Source organism: Amblyraja radiata, chromosome 2, assembly GCF_010909765.2.
Source record: "Amblyraja radiata isolate CabotCenter1 chromosome 2, sAmbRad1.1.pri, whole genome shotgun sequence".
Taxonomy (NCBI): domain Eukaryota; kingdom Metazoa; phylum Chordata; class Chondrichthyes; order Rajiformes; family Rajidae; genus Amblyraja; species Amblyraja radiata.
Genome location: NC_045957.1, coordinates 115,739,142 through 115,757,592, shown reverse-complemented (window position 1 = coordinate 115,757,592; position 18,451 = coordinate 115,739,142). Strand labels below are relative to the sequence as shown.

Genomic DNA, 18,451 nt, shown 5'->3' with positions numbered 1-18,451 from the left:
AGTGGCTGGACTTGTACACACTGGAATTTAGAAGGATGAGAGGATATTTTATTGAAACATATAAGATTATTCAGGGTTTGGACACGCTAGAGGCAGGAAACATGTTCCCGACGTTGGGGAAGTCCGGAACCAGGGGCCACAGTTTAAGAATAAGGGGTAAGCCATGTAGAACTGAGACGAGGAAACACTTTTTCTCACGGAGAGTTGTGAGTGTGGAATTCTCTGCCTCAGAGGGCGGTGGAGGCAGGTTCTCTGGATACTTTCAAGAGAGAGCTCGATAGACTCTTAAAGATAGCAGAGTCAGGGGATATGGGGAGAAGGCAGGAACGGGGTACTGATTGGGGATGATCAGCCATGATCACATTGAATGGCGGTGCTGGCTCGAAGGGCCGAATGGCCTACTCCTGCACCAATTGTCTATTGTCTATTATCTCCCAATAAGGCATTCCAAAAAGCTTTGGTACAACTTATATGTTTTAATACTGTTTAGTTTAGTTTATTATTGTCACATGTACCAAGGTACAGTGAAAAACTTTTTGTTCGGTGCTATCCAACAATAAGCTGATACCTGATAACAATCAAGTCATCCACAGTGTACAAATAGTGCAAGAAAAAGTTCATTAAAGATAATTCAAAGGTCTCCAATGAGGTAGATGGGAGGTCAGGACAGCACTGTCTGGTGGGAGGGCAGTTCAGTTACTTGATATTAGCTGGGGAGACACTGTCCCTGAATGTGGAGACATGCATTTTTATACCTCTGTACCTCTTGCCTGATGGGGGAAGAGGGAATGACCGGGGTGAGACTGGTCCTTGATTATGCTGTACATACTGTAGAAATCACCTCAGCATATGTACCTGCAATATCAATGATACAAAATCCTAATTGAACACTCAACCAGAGCTGATGGTGTAATCATTTCCCTGAAAAATTATAATCCACCTATTTCTCTCTTGAGAAGTAAGTCTGAAGGGAAGGGGAATGTGAAACAGGAAATGCAGAAGTGGACTTTATACAATGGGAGTCAACAGGGGAACTTTATCAAGGACCAAACCATCCATTTCCATTATTGCCCTGCATCTCTAACTACTTGTATATCTCCTTTTAAGGTCATAAGGTCAAGTGATAGGAGTAGAATTAGGCCACTCGGCCCATCAAGTCTACTCTGCCATTCAATCATGGCTGATCTATCCCTCCCTCCTAACCCCATTCTCCTGCCTTCTCCCCATAACCTCTGGCAACCGCACTAATCAAATGTTTTGTGTTGCCTTCATTGTTAAATAATGCCACGTCATTATTCAAAGCAGTGATTAATATAGAAATAGGTCCACTGCAAATGGCAGCAGTCATCAAGTCACTACACAAGCCACATTAGTTTGCCAAATTAGAAGCCGTTAAACTCTGTCCATCAATCTTCTGCCTGCTTTGTGCTATCTCTTGGTTGCTGATCACATCCACGGCTGTGATATACATGCATCCATGCATGCATGCTGATGCCTGGTGCTGCATTTCATACCTTTCAAAACAACACCTCCAGACCAAGGTTTGCAGAAGGTCTACAAAGCCAGATGACTTTTACTTCCAGTTGACCTCTGTTTTCATTTTCTTCACTGTTGTGAAATGATTCAGCTGCAACTGGATCGCTGTTAGTTAGTTTAGTTTATTGTCACGTGCACCGAGGTACAGTGAAGAGCCTTCGTGTTGCGTGCTATCCAGTCAGCAGAAAGACTATACATGATTACAATCAAGCCGTCCACAGTGTACAGATGCAGGTTAATGGGAATAATGTTCAGTGCAAGATAAAGTCCGATTAAAGATAGACCGAGGGGTCTCCAATGAGGTAGATGATAGGTCAGGACCGCTCTCTAGTTGGTGATAGGATGGTTCATTTGCCGAGTAACAGCTGGGAAGAAACTATCGCTGAATCTGGAGGTGTGTGTTTTCACACTTCAGTACCGATTTGGGGAGAAGAGGGGAGTGTCCGGGGTGAGACATGTCCTTGATTTTGCTGGTGGCCTTGCTGAGGTAGCGTGAAGTGTAGATGAGTTCATGGAAGCGAGGTTGATTTGCGCGATTGTCTGGGCTGCGTCTGCAATTCTCCGCAATTTCGTGTGGTCTTGGATGGAGTTGTTCCAAAACCGTGCCGTGATGCATCCCAATAAAATGCTTTCTATGACACATCTGTAGAAGTTGGTGAGAGTTGTTGGGGACATGCCAAATTTTAAAAACTTTCTCAGGAAGTAGAGGTGTTCTTTCTTGGCCATTACTTCTACATGGCTGGTCCTGCACAAGTTTCTGTTGATATTTACTCCTAGGAACTTGAAGCTTTCAACCATCTCTACTTTCGTGCCACCAGGGTTTGTGTACCGCTTCACTTCCTGAAGTCATTCATAGTCTCCTTGTCTTGCTGACATTGTAGGAAAGATTGTTGCCTTGGCACCAGGTTACAAGGTTCCCAACCTCCTTCCTGTACTCCGTCTCATCATTATTTTATATATCCGGCCCACGACAGCGGTGTCGTTTGCGAATTTGTACATCGAGTAGGATCTGTATTTGACTGCACAGTCACGGGTGTATAAGGAGTAAGGAAGGCTGTTGAGAATGCATCCATTTGAGGCACCAGTGTTGAGGATTATCGTAGAGGATGATTTTTTCACCTGTCCTCACTGATTGGGGCCTGTTGGTCAGGAAATCGAGAATCCAGTTGCAGAGAAGAATGCTGACTCATCGTGCAATGAGTTTGGAGATGAGCTTGGATGGGATAATGGCATTGAAAGCAGAACTGCAGTCAATGAATAGAAATCTGACTGAGGCGTCTCTCACATCCGGGTATTCCAGGAATGAGCGTTGGCCCAGGGAGATGGCATTGTCCGTGGGTTTGTTGTGGCGGTAGGCGAACAGCAGTGGGTCAAGTTTGCTTGGTAGACTGGAGATGAGAGGATATATTAGGTTGGAGATGAGAGGATATATTTTCCTATCAAGTGAAGGGTGACTGAAACATTCTGGCGTTATCTGTTGTTTAGGGAATAGGGAGATATCATTGGAGGTTCCTTCATAAATAGAGTCTCTCCTAAGAATGGTAAAATGCGTGGATGTTTTATTCAGGTCATCAGTCAGTTTGAAAAACGTTTCTTCTTGGGAGGAGCTCTTGAATGCACGGATGAGTTGGTTATTTTCACTTCTATTTCTTGAAGCACATTTATTCTTAACCAACTGTTGTATTATCAAGTCTAATCTCTGGGAGAGATGGATTAATTTTCTCACTGAAACTATGATACATGTATTTGGAGACAGAAGAGGCTGCAGATGCTGGAATTTAAAGCAACGAACAGCCTGATGTACGAATTGTCACGTCTCAGGACCAAACCTTGCACCAGTACAGTAAATGTTTGGACTAATCCTCTTCTGTCGTTTGAAGTGAGCCACTGTATACATGGAAGTCTGTCAGCTATAAAAATGGAGCATCACAAAGAACTGAGGAATTTCCCATAGACTTTAGAGATACAGCACGGAAACAGGACCTTCGCCGCACCGACCAGCGATCACCCAGTTAACTTGCACTATCTGACACACATTAGGGACAATTTACAATTTTACCGAAGCCAATTAACCTACAAGCCTGTACGTCTTTGAAGTGTGGGAGGAATCGGGAGCACCCGGAGAAAGCCCAAACTGTCACAGGGGAGAACGTACAAACTCCGTGCAGACAGCACCCGTAGTCAGGATCGAACTCGGGTCTCTGGCCCCGCGAGGCAGCAACTCTACCCCTGATCCACCGTGCCACCCTGCTTATTCTGACTCTGACTCTCCTACTCTGAATATACTTGTTCAGAAAAAACACTAAAATTATACAGTGATAGAATCATCTATAAAAGTACTCAATGGGGAGTTACAGACTTCAAATAACAATTTGGATTCATAGTCTAAATTCAGCATCCCAAATTTAAAAAAAAAAAACCCATTCATCTTGCATTTCACCAGTCGCTTATTCTGTCAACTCTTGCAATAGGTGCCTATGCATTTTTTACAGACTGGCATTAGTTCATTATACAGCCCAAATCAGTACTGAATATTTAACAACATTGAAATTCCAATGAGTTACTGTGGCGTTCATGGAAAACTCACATGGAAATCAGTTTTCTATCTTTCATAAAGTCTGAAGAAGGGTCCCGACCCAAAACGTCACCTATCCATTTTCTTCACAGATGCTGCCTGACCTGCTGAGTTACTCCAACATTTTTTTTTGGTATAAATCAGCACCTGCAATTCCTTGTTATTTACAAGGCCCTTACCCACGCCTACGATTTGATCATAAGTGGTTTGCCTTCAGGAAGATACACACAGTGTATTTCTGTCCCGAGAAGGTGCAAGTCATTTTGCAAAGCTGATAAACAGCATGGGTGTCAATAAAGGATCAAGTTTCGGCACAGATTTCTGAATGTCGGCCAACTGTTACTCAACTTCCAGTTATATTCGGCTCCTTTGAGCGCACCACAGTATTTGTGCAAATCTTCTTTGCAGTTGTGAAAACCTTAATGGATGAGACTTCAGATCCAAGCTTATTGAATCATATTTGCTCACATACAGTTCAATTCAACAGGAGTAAAGCCATACAGAATTACATTAGGTTGAAAATAAATGCTGGGTAACTAAATTTCGGATGTACACAAATTTAACATTTGTTAATTCCAAGTAATAAATATTGCCAGAGCAACTGCAAATAGAAAGCTGACTGAATCCTAAAGTTATCCATACTTGGCCAGTACTGAAGCTGCATTAGGTCAACTCCGGTTCTAGATTAAATTACTTTGGTTAAGCAGATTTCTCTGGACTTCTCTCCAAGGCTAAGGGGTTTGTGGTTTGGCTGTTAAATCCTTATTTTGTAAAGTTGATACTTATGTTTGATCTTCATTTGGATTCTATTTTTAAGTCAAACACAAACAATATCTCGATTTCATATCAGATTTTAAACTTTTTGCTGGTATTTAAAAACATTGATTTTCTTTAAGCAGTCACTTTTGGCATCAAATACGTCTAGCTCACTGATAAGGCAAGGCAATAATGTAACTGAAGCATGCATTCATCAGGACAGAGTAATAAGAGACATCTTGGTTATCCAGGGTAACAACAGATCCATTTGTTTCAGCCGTTTTTTAAAGCAGGGTCTTGGAAGCATCACTGCAGTCAAGTGTACTAGTCAACGTCCAGAGTTATTCATCGGTACTTAATATCAACAGCTTCAATCAATCAGTTCAATATTGGGACTCACCAAATATTGAAAGCAACCAGTGCTGTCTGTATGGAGTTTGTACGTTCTCCCTGTGACTGCGTGGGTTTTCTCCGGGTTCGCCGGTTTCCTCTCACACTCCATTGATGTACAGGTTTGTAGGTTAATTGGCTTCGATAAAAATTGTAAATTGTCCCGAGTGTGTAGGATAGTGCTATTGTATGGGGATCACTGGTCGGTGCGGACAAGGTGGGTCGAAGGGCCTGTTTCCACGTTGTGTCTCTGAACTAAACTAAACAGAGCAGGTTATGTGTCATGTTTTCATATTTCATTTGGATACAGCTTCTCTTTAGAAATGTTGCAATTTATTTATTTTAAATGATGTCCATATTTTTATTTGTCGACATGCTTAAAGCCAGGAAACAATGCTGCCGACTTGCTTGCGCTGTAGGGCTGTTTCCGTGACTTGCTGCCTTTAACTTTATGGCCTTCCTGTCCACAGACGTAACATGTACAGGACCTCTCACAGTTCTGTGATCGTGTAGTTTTGCTGTCCAGGTTTGTTTTGAGCTTTGCCTCGCCTTTGTCAGATCCCGATGTCTTATCTGCCGTTGGTTTGGCTTCCGGGCTGGCCGAGTCCTGCAACTTCTCCATCCTCTGAAGCCTCTCCATTTGATCCATTTGGTGCACAGCAAGTTGCTTCACTAACGTGGTTAGCTCTAGCAGTGCAGGGTCTTGCTCAAAACTCGACCCTGCTCCAGCCAATTCAGAAGCATCTCCCAAGCATTTTTCACCAATTTGCACAGAAGGAGCTGGATCACACCCTTCCTGTGGCTTTCCAAACTCCTTGTCTTTGCACGGCCTTGTTCCTTGCTCCCTGAACATGACTGACTTTGGGTTATGAGCTGGAGGCTTCTGATGAATATTTTTCTCATGTGCCGAAACCTGTGGCTTAACTTTCAGATCCTTATGCGCAGAGGAGCTCCGCCTCCCGGCTTTTGCTTTGAAGGACCTTAACACAGCCGCCACAGAATAGGTGGCTTTGAATTCATTTGTCTGCTCAAAGCTTTGAAGGAAACCAATCGCGGGGTCCAGTGAATGTCGTGAGGTTGCATATTCTGCTCTGAGCTTCCCAAAGGCTCCGGCTGGGCTTTGGTCCCTCAATGGCAACTCCAACACAAGCATCTTCGCTCTTCCCTCCAGCTGGTGAAGCACGGTTGCAAACCCAAGTGCAGCAGGCAGTTCGTCAGCATCCAGCGTTAGCTGCATTTCCCTGATCCAATCTTCCACGTCAATCCCACTTGCCGGATTCCCACCGAACATGGGCGCACTCAGTAACCGGCGGGATGCACTCGAGGAGTAACACAGAGCCAGCGGGAATGATTCAGACTGACAGGAGAGGGCAGGAGGAAGGGACAGAATGTCCATTTCTGGCAGCTTCCACAGTTCTTCAGCTAAGTGACTGCTTGCCTCTCTCGACTCAGCAAGCTTCTTTCTCTACGGAACAGATGTGAGCAACAGAGTTCAAGCAAGTGACCATGGGCATCCAACATTTCGCATTGGCTTCCAAGCCACGTTAGACAGCCTCTGCTGCAGTCGGCATTTGCAAATGCAACAAAACACTGCAGCTTGCTTCACTAAAACCATAACTAAACCATACCCTCTGCCCTATCTTGATCTAGAAAGGCCACAAAAGCACCACCTGTGTTCATGAGGGTCCCAACCTGAAACATCATCTATCTACTTTCTCCAGAGATGCTGCCTGATCCGCTGAGTTACTCCAGCACTTTTTGTCCATCCTTGGTATAAACTAGCATTTGCAGTTTCTTTTTATTACATTATATCTGTTCATAACTTGTCACTTCACCAAAGTGCCACCTATTGCACATTTAAAATAGGTACAAAATACACGAACATAAAATGTATATTTCTCAAATATATGGACAACAGGCTAATTGGCTCAATTTAACGTTGGTGGTTAAAATAAGTCATAACGTGGGTCTTGATTTTATTATGAATTCTCTGCCTCAGAGGGCGGTGGAGGCCGGTTCTCTGGATGCTTTCAAGAGAGAGCTAGATAGGGCTCTTAAAGATAGTGGAGTCAGGAGATATGGGGGGAAGGCAGGAATGGGGTACTGATTGTGGATGATCAGCCATGATCACATTGAATGGCGGTGCTGGCTCGAAGGGCCGAATGGCCTACTCCTGCACCTATTGTCTATTGTCTATTACTCACTTCTTAAATACTTTTTGTGTTTACAGAGATCAGTGGATAACAAAATACACACTTTGTCTCAAACTTTAACACCTAATGTAACACAATGGACAGGTACATGAATAGGAAAGGTTTAGAGGGATAAATATGGGCCAAACTTGGGCAGGCGGGACCAGCTTAGTGGAGCAACCTGGTCAGCATAGACGGGGTGGGCAAAGGGGCCCGGTTCCGCGCTGAATGACTATGTTTAGCTAAGTTAAGTTTATTGTCCCGTGTACCGAGGTATAGTGAAAAGATTTTGTTACATGCTAACCAGTCAGCAGAAAGACAATACATGATTACAATCGATCCATTTACTGTGTATAGATGCATGATAAGGGAATAACGTTTAGTGCAAGGTAAAGCCGGCAAAGTCCAAGGATAGTCCGAGGGCCACCAAAGAGGTAGACAGTAGTTCAGGACTGCTCTCTGGTTGTGGTAGGATGATTCAGTTGCCTGATAACAGCTGGGAAGAAACTGTCCCTGAATCTGGAGGTGTGCGTTTTCACACTTCTATACCTTTTGCCTGATGGGAGAGGGGAGAAGAGGGAATGGCCAGGGTGCGAGTTGGCCTTGATTATGCTGCTGGCCTTGCCGAGGCAGCATGAACTATAAATGACAAAGGTATAAATAAAGAATTCTTAATTCTATTACAGCTCTTTGCTAAAATGTTTCTAATTAGATGTGCAAGTCCTACATTCAGCAGCATGAAATGAGAGCAATCAATTCTAAAGCTGTAAGCTCACCTCCCTGTGGTTTTAATCATAATTGCACACGCAGTTATGAAAATACATTTAATACCTCAATGAGAATCTAAAAATGCAGACGCTGGGAATCTGAAATAAAATGGAAAATGCTGCAAAAACAGCATCCTCATTACTGTCGCCACAGAATGGGAGGTTTTGTGTTCATTTGACTGCCCAAATATTTGATAGAAACCAATTGTGGGGATCAGTGAAGGATGAGGTTCAGGTTAGTTTAGTTTACATTAGACAGACAGCGTGGAAATAGGCCCTTTGACCCACCGAGTCCTCGCTGACCAGCGATCCCCGCACACTAACACTATCCTACACGCACAAGGGATAATTTACAATTTTTACCAAGCCAATTGGCCTACAAACCTGTACATCTTTGGAGTGTGGGAGGAATCTGGAGCACCCAGAGAAAACCTAAGTAGGTCACGGGGAGAACGTACAAACTCCGTACAGACAGCATCCTGGGTCTTTGGCGCTGTGAGGCAGCAAATCTACCGCTGTGCCACCGTGTCACCATATGTTCAAACTCCCATGGTCAAAACCTCCCCTCTTTCTAAAATAAAACACTTGCATTTTGAATGAAATAACCTTTTGATTTTAAAATGTTCGTAAAATAGGGGCATGTCATGTTCAAGACCCGGGTACACAGCTGTTCCACTGAATAAACCTCTTTTTTTTTTTTGTCCTTTCCAGATCCAAGCACAAAGACCTTGTTCCTCTTGACCATCGCCATATCCTCCCCATAATCTATCATGCTCATTTCTACTACAAAAACATGAAGCCACGGAGTTCGGTCCCTGCCGTCCCTCCAAGACTGGGGAACCGAAGAGGAGAAGAGGAGGGAGCCGGCGACGATGGTCACGAGGAGCAAGGCCGGTAGGAAAGTGAACCAGGGTCTCCCCCCCCGTGACCTCAAGGTCAGCTGCGGGAGGTGCCCTAGGGCCCAGGTGAGAACAGGAAAGTCGGTACGCTGAACGATCCAGAGATTCGCCTGGATCGGGCGACGCTCCATAAGATCATAAGACTTAAAGCCATGTCCCACGATGCGAGTTCATTCAATAGCTCTCCCGAGTTTAAAAATAAATCAAACTCGTGGTAAGCACAGAGAATGAACGTAGCGGGTACGTTGGAGCTCGGGGACGTCTCTTAGCGGCTCGTAACAGCAGGTACTCGGGAAGACTCGCTAACGGCAGGTAAGCTCGGGAAGACTCGTGAAGATTTTTCAACATGTTGAAAATTGTCCACGAGAGCCCCGAGTACATACGAGCGGCCATTATCGTAATTCTCTGAGTTCGAATCAGGGCAAACTCGGGAGAACTCTTGAATGAACTCGTACAGTGGGACAGGGCTTTTAGGAGTAGAGTTAGGCCATTCGGCCCATCAAGTCTACTCCACCATTCAATCATGGTTCATCTATCTCTCCCTCCTAACCCCATTCTCCTGCCTTCTCCCCATAACCTCTGACACCTGCACTATTCAATAATCTATCTATCTCTGCCTTAAATAGATCCACTGACTTTGCCTCCATAGTCTTCTGTGGCAAAGAATTCCACAGATTCACCACCCTCTGACTAAAGAAAGTCCTCCTCATCTCCTTTCTAACAGAACCGCCTTTAATTCTGAGGCTATGACCTCGAGTCCTAGACTCTCCCACTAGCGGAAACATCCTCTCCACATCCACTCTATCCAAGCCTTTCACTATTCTTTACGTTTCAATGAGGTCCCCCCCTCATTCTTCTGAACTCTTCTAAGACCTAGTGAGCAGACATGACTTTGGAAATAGCGCCAAATCTAACAACTTGAAAAGAATGTCATCGTGTTCTGACATGCGGCAGTAAAGCACCATTGGAATATAATTGGTTGTTCAAGCTGAGGCATCCATTGCCTACGGGATTTCAATTTATTTTTCGTGAGATTCCAATGATTAAGAGGAAACTGCTATGATCGATTGTTCACTTTCCAGCATGTGTATCCCCAACCCTTTGAAAGCTTCTTTCTTGCTACAGCTCAACACATAGAATGACACAACATACAACTTGCAGCCTGACTTCTTATATCTCATCTTCAAGCGTCACGAAAAGACATACTTGAATATGAACATGAAAATGTCGGCACTTAAAAATCAATCCTTTCGAGTCAGAATCATACAGCATAGAAACAACCTGCTTTCAGCCCAACCTGCCCATGCCGAACAAGAAGCCCCATCTACACTCGGCCCACCTGTCCGCGTTTGGCCCATATATCCCTCTAAATCTTGAAGGACACAAAGTGCTGGAGCAACTCAGCAGATCAGGCAGCATGTGTAAGAAAGAACTACAGATGCTGGCTAAAATCAAAGATAGACACAATATGCTGGAGTAACTCAGCGGGACAGGCAGCATCTCTGTAGAGAAGGAATGGGCGACGTTTCGGGTCGACACCCTTCTTCAGAATCTCAGCATCTCTGGAGAACATGGGTAGGTGACGTTTCGGGTTAAGGCTTTTTTCAGACGGGATCTTGATCCGAAACAACACGTCTCCATGTTCTCCAGATATACTGCCTAATCTGTTGTTACTCCTGCATTTTGTGTCATTTTGTGTATTAACCAGCATCTGTAGTCCCTGATTTTTCCTTCCAAACCTTTCCTATTCATGTGCCTGTCCAAATGCATTTGAAATGTTGTTATAGTAACTGCCTCAACTACCTCTGGCAGCTCGTTTCCACCCTCTGTGTGGGTGAAACTGAAAAGGTAAGCTGAAACCTCTTAGTAACTCTTTTCCCTCTCACCTTAAACCCATGTCCTCTGGTTCTTGATTCCCCTACTCTGGATAAAAGACTCTGTGCATCTACCCTACATACTCTCCCCATGATCCAAGCCCCTCTATAAAATCACCCTTCTTCCTCCTGCACTCCAAGGAATAAAGTCCTAACCTGCCTAAACTCTCCCTGTAGTCAGGCCTCAAGTCCTGGCAACATCCTCATAAATCTTCTCTGCACTCTTTCCAGCTTAACAACATCCTTCCTACAGCAGGTTAACCAAACCTGAACATAAAGTGTGAAGAAGGGCCTTGACCCGAAACATCACCCATTCCTTTGCTCCAGAGATGCTGCCTGACATGCTGAGTTACTCGACACAAAAAGCTGGAGTAACTCAGGCAGGGTCAGGAAGATCTCTGGAGAGAAGGAATAGGTGACTTTTCGGTTCGAGACCCTTGTTCAGGCAACTTCTACACTCAATACCCTGACCGATGAAGGCCAATGTGCCGAAAGCCTTTTTGACCATCCTATCCACCCGAGACACTTGTGATTTGAAAATATTAGTGCAACAGAAACAGCCACAATTTTGCATGCATGCAACAGCTGGATAAATTCCAAACAAGTCATGCCTTGCATGCTACATGTCTAATTTTAAAATGAGAAACAAACTCCATCTGTACGAGGTAACAGTGTTTTTATCCATCTGTGCAAGGTACTTCCATTCTGCCCCTTCATCTTCCCTACTACCCCATCCCTTATCATCTCACTTTATTTGAAGACTTAAACGTTCCCAACCCTCCACAGGACTTCATATTACCTCCACAAAGACCTCTTGTGTTATCCTTAAATGATTTGGATGGTAAATACTTTAAAAAAAAATTAAATATAAAATGCATGAGAAGATTTCTTGCAATTTTACATTCCATTTGCCATCAGCTGCAGTGAAAGGGTGAAGCGGAATATGCTGGCTTGGGCAGCTTACAATGCAGCGGTATGAATATTCATTTCTCCAACTTCAAGTAACCCTTGCAACCCCTCATTCTCTCCGTCCCTACCCCACCCTGGTCACCGCACTAGTTTTACTGTCGTCCTTGTTTTCGTTTTACCTTTAGTTTAGTTTATTAATAATAATAATGGATGGGATTTATATAGCGCCTTTCTAGAATACTCAAGGCGCTTTACATCGCATTATTCATACACTCCTCAGTCACACTCGGTGGTGGTGAGCTACTTCTGTAGCCACAGCTGCCCTGGGGCAGACTGACGGAAGCGTGGCTGCTAATCTGCGCCTACGGCCCCTCCGACCACCACCAATCACTCACACACATTCACACACAGGCAAAGGTGGGTGAAGTGTCTTGCCCAAGGACACAACGACAGTATGCACTCCAAGCGGGATTCGAACCGGCTACCTTCCGGTCGCCAGCCGAACACTTAGCCCATTGTGCCATCTGTCGTCCCAAATTGTCACGTGTACCGAGGTACAGTGAGAAGCTTTTGTTACCTGCTCACCAGTCGTTGAGTTCCTTGTCTGTATACTCGTTGTCACCAATCCCACACCCACCAATGGACAATTGTGTGCCCTGCATTTCAATGTCCCGGGTGTAGATTGGTCTGATGGCATACAAAGCGAACCAAAAGGGGCTCTCCAGGAAGCCCTAGCTGACCTTACTCTGGAAAATCACCTGTCCCAAAAAGTCTCTTTCCCTACCAGGCGTGATGAGACAAGTGGCACCGAAAATACTTTAGATTTACTGTTCACTTCACACCCAGATTTAATCTCGGAAGTTTCATCGTGTGCAGGAATTAGCGATCATTATATTATCCAAGCAAAACTGCACTTAAGGCTTAAAGTTCCTTCAAAACCACCGTGAAAAATTTCCCTCTGGAAAAAAGTGAACAGCGAGGAATTTAAAGGCCTAGCAAAAAAACTGGCAAAAGATTTCTTCAACCTGCAACCAGATAAAAGATCCGTAGAAGGCAACTGGGTGTGGCTGAAAAACTCTTTAAATAATATTGTCACAAATCATGTTCCTCAAAAACTAATCAAGGGCCGTATGCGTCCTCCTTGGTTTTCGGCAAAACTGAAACGTCTCTGCAGTAAGAAAGAGATTTATATCCGTGCCAAAAAAGGGGGTACAAAATTGGACTGGGACAATTTTACTAGTGTGCGAAAGCAAGTCGATCATGCAATTAGGAGTGCTCATAGACAACATGTTTCCTCTATTCTTGGGGGAGAGCAACCCAAGGCTTTTTGGAGGTATGTGAAATCCAGACGGACAGACAACACTGGTGTCCAGATGCTTAAAGTGAACAACTGTCTGATCACTGAGGACCAGGCGAAAGCAGAAGCTCTTGCAAACCAATTTCAACACGTTTTCACCCGGGAAGATGTGGAGCCTTCATCATTTCCAGTCCTTCCGCCCAGCCCATATGCTGATATGCCTGCTATTAAAATTGAGGTTGAAGGTGTCAAGAAGTTATTGCTCAACATTAATACCACAAAAGCAATTGGACCAGATCAGATACAGAATCAAGCCCTCAAGATCGCAGCCGAAGAACTGGCTCCAGTTTTGCAGTTCATTTTTCAACAATCGCTTGACTCGGGCGATGTTCCGCTGGATTGGAGGAAGGCTAACATCACTCCTCTCTTTAAGAAGGGTTCAACCACCAACCCAGCGAATTATCGTCCTGTTTCACTAACAAGTACTTGCTGCAAATTGCTGGAGCATATCATTGATAGTAATCTGATGCGTCACGTGAGCAAACATAATATTCTGGCCGACAACCAACATGCATTTAGGAGGCATAGATCATGCGAGTCTCAGCTTATCCTGACGACAAATGACCTGGCCAAGCACCTTGACAGTAACGTCATCATGGATTTAGTTGTGCTGGACTTTTCTAAAGCATTTGATGTCATCCCACACCAGAGACTGCTTCGGAAGCTTGACTTCTATGGTATTCGTTCCAACACGAAACGATGGATTTCCAGTTTCCTGACAAAACGTCTTCAGCGTGTGTGTGTGAACGGAAAGAGCTCCAATTGGCATCCAGTGTTGAGTGGTACACCACAGGGCACAGTACTTGGCCCACACCTATTTTTGCTTTACATAAATGACATCCATGAAAAAGTCGCAAGTACGACCAGACTATTCGCTGATGATTGTTTGCTGTACCGTCCAATTAAGTCAACTGATGATGAAGATGCTCTCCAAAAGGATCTTGATACTATGGTTGAGTGGTCACAACAATGGGGCATGCAGTTCAATCCTTCCAAATGTGAAACCATGCGTGTCACCAGAAAGAGGAATCCAGGCGTCACATCCTACAACATACTTGGTGTCACCCTTGAAGAATCCAAACAAACCAAGTATCTTGGCATCAAATTGCAAAATGATCTGCATTGGAATGGTCAGACTCATCATGCAACAGTGAAAGCAACAGGTGTCCTAAACTTCCTGAGGCGCAACTTTCATCATTGTTCAGCTTCTGTCAAGGAGAAGCTGTATTTCACCCTCGTTCGACCTCATTTGGACTACGCAGTTGCAGCTTGGGACCCATACACAGATAAAAACATTTCATCCATCGAACGTGTCCAAAGACAGGCCGCTCGATTTGTTACTAACACCTATGAGAGAGAAGCGAGTGTCACCAAACTTCTGAATTCTCTGGGGTGGAACCCTCTCCAAGACAGACGTGAAGCTCACCGTTTGACCTGTTTTTACAAAATGTTAAATGGTCAGCTAGACATAGATCACAAGACCTACACCAACCCCAAACCAATTAGGAGCAGACGAGGGCATTCGATCCAATTTGTGATCCCAGCTACAAAGACAGATGTGTACAGCAATTCGTTCTTCCCCCGCACAATTAAAGCATGGAATAATCTCCACCAAACTATAGTTACCCAACCAGATGCAACTAAATTTAAAGTAGCACTTTCTTCCCAATAACCCTTTCTGGCTTAATCCCTCCCTTCACCACCTCCAGTTTAAATTCCAGTTGGAATATTTTGGAGGACCAAGTAACCAAGAACCAAGAACCGCCATTCAATGTCACCGCCAACCAGCATCTGCAGTTCCTCCTTACACATTTCCTTGATTATCGGTGCTTTTTGCATATTTTCGATTCATTTCCCCTAAGTACTGTCGATATCTCTCATTCCCCTCTCCCCTGACTCTCATGATGAAGAAGGGTCTCGACCCGAAACGTCACCTTTTCCTTCTCTCCAGAGATGCTGCCTGTCCCGCTGAGTTACTCCAGCTCTTTGTGACTATCTTTAGTTATCTGTTACCAAGACAGAACGATAGCGCAGCGGTGGAGCTACTGCCTTAAGGGCCTTTCCCATTTGGCGATTTTTTTTAGGCGACATATCAGTGTCGCCAAAAGATTTTGAACATTACAAAATCCAGCGGCGACAAAAAAAAGTTGCGACACTTGAACAAACGGCGCTCGTCAATACGTCGTCACGCCGTGTTATGCCGCAAATTTTTCGGTGACCTGATATGTCAGTCAATGATTTTGGCAGTCGCTGAAAAAATCGCCGTGGGGCACGCCCTTTACAGCGCCGAGACCCAGGTTCGATCCTGACTACGGGTGCCTGTCGGTATCTTCGGTTTCCTCCCACGCTGCAAAGACGCACAGGTTTGTAAGTTAATTGGCTTGGTATAAATGTAAAATTTTCCCTATTGTACGCAGGGTGGCGTTAGTGTGCAGGGATCGCTGGTCAGCACGGACTCGGTGGGCCTATAACCATATAACCATATAACAATTACAGCACGGAAACAGGCCATCTCGGCCCTACAAGTCCGTGCCGAACAACTTTTTTCCCTTAGTCCCACCTGCCTGCACTCATACCATAACCCTCCATTCCCTTCTCATCCATATGCCTATCCAATTTATTTTTAAATGATACCAACGAACCTGCCGCCACCACTTCCACTGGAAGCTCATTCCACACCGCTACCACTCTCTGAGTAAAGAAGTTCCCCCTCATGTTACCCCTAAACTTCTGTCCCTTAATTCTGAAGTCATGTCCTCTTGTTTGAATCTTCCCTATTCTCAAAGGGAAAAGCTTGATCACATCAACTCTGTCTATCCCTCTCATCATTTTAAAGACCTCTATCAAGTCCCCCCTTAACATTCTGCGCTCCAGAGAATAAAGACCTAACTTATTCAACCTATCTCTGTAACTTAGTTGTTGAAACCCAGGCAACATTCTAGTAAATCTCCTCTGTACTCTCACTATTTTGTTGACATCTTTCCTATAATTGGGCGACCAAAATTGTACACCATACTCCAGATTTGGTCTCACCAATGCCTTGTACAATTTTAACATTACATCCCAGCTTCTATACTCAATGCTCTGATTTATAAAGGCTAGCATACCAAAAGCTTTCTTTACCACCCTATCTATATGAGATTCCACCTTCAAGGAACTATGCACGGTTATTCCCAGATCCCTCTGTTCAACTGTATTCTTCAATTCCCTACCAGTTATCATGTACGTCCTATTTTGATTTGTCCTGCCGAGGTGTAACACCTCACATTTATCAGCATTAAACTCCATCTGCCATCTTTCAGCCCATTTTTCCAAATGGCCTAAATCACTCTGTAGACTTTGGAAATCCTCTTCATTATCCACAACACCCCCTATCTTGGTATCATCTGCATACTTACTAATCCAATTTACCACCCCTTCATCCAGATCATTGATGTACATGACAAACAACAAAGGACCCAACGCAGATCCCTGAGGCACCCCACTAGTCACCTGCCTCCAACCCGACAAACAGCCATCCACCATTACCCTCTGGCTTCTCCCATTCAGCCACTGTTGAATCCATCTTGCTATTCCTGCATTTATACCCAACAGTTTAACCTTCTAAACCAACCTTCCATGAGGAACCCTGTCAAAGGCCTTACTAAAGTCCATATAGACAACATCCACTGCTTTACCCTCGTCAATTTCCCTAGTAACCTCTTCAAAAAATTCAAGAAGATTAGTCAAACATGACCTTCCAGGCACAAATCCATGTTGACTGTTCCTAATCAGACCCTGTTTATCCAGATGCTTATATATATTATCTCTAAGTATCTTTTCCATTAATTTGCCCACCACTGAAGTCAAACTAACAGGTCTATAATTGCTAGGTTTACTCTTAGAAACCAGGCCTGTTTCCGCGCTGTATCTCTAAACTAAACTAATCAGGAACTTGCTCAAAACTGCCAGCCAACCACTGTGTATGGGTCAGTGTGCTCCTGTCCTCCCTGCCAATGTACTCCGGAAACAAGGTGGTGGCCAGATGCTGGCAGATTATATTTAGGTTTAGCTTTATCATTGTCACATATACCGGGGTACAATGAAAATCTTTCTATCCACAGATCTGATATTATACATAAAGCCAATCAAGTCAAATTCGAGCACAAAAGGCAGAGCAAAGAGGAAGAATTTAGAGTGCAGAATATAGCTCAAGGAATCGTGGCCACTGACTGAACAACTCCCTGTTTGCCAGCATTTCCTCTTTTATTTCATTGAAGCTGCAGCCTCTGTGTTGGTTCCAGCTGTTTCGTTACTGTCCCTTTTTGGAATGTGTAATACATCTTTGGAATGCACGGCACACATCTGTGGTCGAAAGTGTTATTTCCAAGTGGGATCATCTTACAGAGAGTTGACCTCAATAATCCTCCTCACCCATATGCTTCCCATATTAGCCAGGCCAGCCACAAAGCTTCACAACAATTTGCATTAACTATGTTGCTGAATTCACAGGCAGCCCGTGCAGTTCCAATGCTCACTGGATCAAATGGGCTTACTATCATTTAAGATTTGTGCAATTTATGAGAGGTTATAGATAGGGTAGACAGTCAAAACCTTCCCCCCCCCCCCCTCCCATGGTGGAAATGTCCATCATTAGAGTACTTAGCTTTACGGTGAGAGGGGAGAAGTTTATAGGGGATGCGCGGGACAGGTATCTTTTTCACACAGAAAGTGGTGGGTGGCTGGGACACAAAGAGTCAATCAAAATACAATTGTAACGTGTCAGATGTGAAGGCTGTCTGATGAACCAGGTTTTTATCCAGGCAAAAGTTAACACACGCACACGCACACACACACACACATTATAGCTCCCTGGACCACAGATGAATGGGCAATGAGATTATTCAAGACAAAAAACAAATAAAATGCAGGCAATCTGCTGGTGCAACTACAGCAAGAAACTCAGTACTTTACCTTGTTGTTGCGTGGCCCCTTGAAGACAGATACTTTTATCACCTTCCCTCTGTCGACCCCATTACCCCCATAAATCCACCATGTCTACGGCGTTGCATATAACACTTACTTCAACTAGATTGGGCTGCGGCCAAACTTAAAGAATATTCCATATGCATGGGGCTCGTTTGTTATGAAGCCTTATGATAAGTAACATTTTAACACTATTTTTCAACCGGACTGTAGATTGTTGATGCCCCAGAT

The 18,451-nt window shown here is 44.3% G+C and overlaps 1 protein-coding gene across 5 annotated transcripts in view; it reads right to left on the bottom strand.

Moving 5' to 3' along the window:
* kif13a (kinesin family member 13A) overlaps positions 1–18,451 on the bottom strand; it is a 294,683-nt gene that overhangs the window by 24,730 nt on the left and 251,502 nt on the right. The gene's annotated exons all lie outside the window — the stretch shown is intronic.